Source organism: Petromyzon marinus, unplaced genomic scaffold, assembly GCF_048934315.1.
Source record: "Petromyzon marinus isolate PM22_M1 ecotype Great Lakes invasive population unplaced genomic scaffold, UKy_Petmar_22M1.pri1.0 PM_G_Scaffold_73, whole genome shotgun sequence".
Lineage (NCBI taxonomy): Eukaryota > Metazoa > Chordata > Hyperoartia > Petromyzontiformes > Petromyzontidae > Petromyzon > Petromyzon marinus.
The window spans coordinates 360,001-362,500 of NW_027423028.1; positions in this window are offsets into that span (position 1 = coordinate 360,001).

Genomic DNA, 2,500 nt, shown 5'->3' on the forward strand with positions numbered 1-2,500 from the left:
TTGCCACATTGCATGCGAACGGCATGAAACTTCCAGAGGCATTTGCAGCAGGAATGCATGTGCAGTCAAAAAAGTGAATATTTTTCACGGATAGACCCCGTGAAACGCTAGAAATTGGCGGCGATGTCTCTCTTGTGGCTCACGGGGCTGTTAGGGTGGCACAGAAATCCCTCGGAATGGGAAAACGGGTCATTTTCGTGTCGCCACATTGCATGCGAACCGCATGAAACTTCCAGAGGCATTTGCAGCAGAAATGCATGTGCAGTCAAAAAATTGAATATTTTTCACGGATAGACCCCGTGAAACGCTAGAAATTGGCGGGGATGTGTCTCTTGTGGCTCACGGGGCTGTTAGGGTGGCACAGAAATCCCTCGGAATGGGAAAAAACGGGTCATTTTCGTGTCGCCACATTGCATGCGAACCGCATGAAACTTCCAGAGGCATTTGCAGCAGGAATGCATGTGCACTCAAAAAATGTGATATTTTTCACGGAGAGACCCCGTGAAACGCTAGAAGTGGGCGGGGATGTCTCTCTTGTGGCTCACGGGGCTGTTAGGGTGGCACAGAAATCCCTCGGAATGGGAAAACGGGTCATTTTCGTGTCGCCACATTGCATACGAACCGCATGAAACTTCCAGAGGCATTTGCAGCAGGAATGCATGTGCACTCAAAAAAGTGAATATTTCTCACGGATAGACCCCGTGATACGCTAGAAATTGGCGGGGATGTCTCTCTTGTGGCTCACGGGGCTGTTAGGGTGGCACAGAAATCCCTCGGAATGGGAAAACGGGTCATTTTCGTGTCGCCACATTGCATGCGAACCGCATGCAACTTCCAGAGGCATTTGCAGCAGAAATGCATGTGCAGTCAAAAAAAAATTGATATTTTTCACGGATAGACCCCGTGAAACGCTAGAAATTGGCGGGGATGTGTCTCTTGTGGCTCACGGGGCTGTTCGGGTCGCACAGAAATCCCTGGGAATGGGAAAACGGGTCATTTTCGTGTTGCCACATTGCGTACGAACCGCATGAAACTTCCAGAGGCATTTGCAGCAGGAATGCATGTGCACTCAAAAACTTCTATATGTTTCACGGATAGACCCCGTGAAACGCTAGAAATTGGCGGGGATGTGTCTCTTGTGGCTCACGGGGCTGTTAGGGTGGCACAGAACTCCCTCGGAATGGGAAAAGGGGTCATTTTCGTGTTGCCACATTGCATAGGAACGCCATGAAACTTCCAGAGGCATTTGCAGCAGAAAGGCACGTGCACTCAAAAATTTTAATATTTTTCACGCATAGACCCCGTCAAACGCTAGAAGTTGGCGGGGATGTCTCTCTTGTGGCTCACGGGGCTGTTAGGGTCGCACAGAAATGCCTCGGAATGGGAAAACGGGTCATTTTTGTGTGGCCACATTGCATAGGAACGGCATGAAACTTCCAGAGGCATTTGCAGCAGGAATGCATGTGCACTCAAAAACGTCTATATTTTTCACGGATAGACCCCGTGAAACGCTATAAATTGGCGGGGATGTCTCTCTTGTGGCTCACGGGCGCTGTTAGTTAGGGTCGCACAGAAATCCCTCGGAATGGGAAAAGGGGTCATTTTCGTGTTGCCACATTGCGTACGAACGGCATGAAACTTCCAGAGGCATCTGCAGCAGAAATGCATGTGCACTCAAAAACGTCTATATTTTTCACGGATAGACCCCGTGAAACGCTAGAAATTGGCGGGGATGTGTCTCTTGTGGCTCACGGGGCTGTTAGGGTCGCACAGAAATCCCTCGGAATGGGAAAACGGGTCATTTTCGTGTTGCCACAATTGGCATACGAACGGCATGAAACTTCCAGAGGCATTTGCAGCAGAAATGCATGTGCACTCAAAAACGTGAATATTTTTTCACGGATAGACCCCGTCAAACGCTCGAATTTGGCGGGGATGTTTCTCTTGTGGGTCACGGGGCTGTTCGGCTCGCACAGAACTCCCTTGGTCCACCTGATTCGTGCATACAGGCAGCAACTAAAACTCTGTAAACCTGCTGTGAGGACATCTAAACAGTGGACCAGTGAGGCTGTGGAAGATTTGCGGGCGTGCTTAGACTGTACTGACTGGGATATGTTCACGACTGCTACCAATAGTCTGGATGAACTCACAGAGGCTGTGTACATCAGCTTCTGTGAGGACTGCTGTATCCCAACACGTACCAGGGTGAACTTTAACAACAACAAGCCCTGGTTCTCAGCAAAGCTCAAAAGGTTGAGGTTGGAGAAGGAGGAAGCGTTTAGGAGTGGGGATAGAGACAGATTCAAGGAGTCGAAGAACAGGTTTAGCAAAGCGGTGAGAGAGGCTAAACGACTGTACTCAGAGACACTAAAACACCAGTTCTCTACTAACGACGCTGCTTCTGTCTGCCAAAGGGCTCAGGCACATCACCAACTACAAACCCAGAGCGCCCCACACCACTAACGACTCCCGCCTAGCCAACGACCTGAACGAGTTCTAC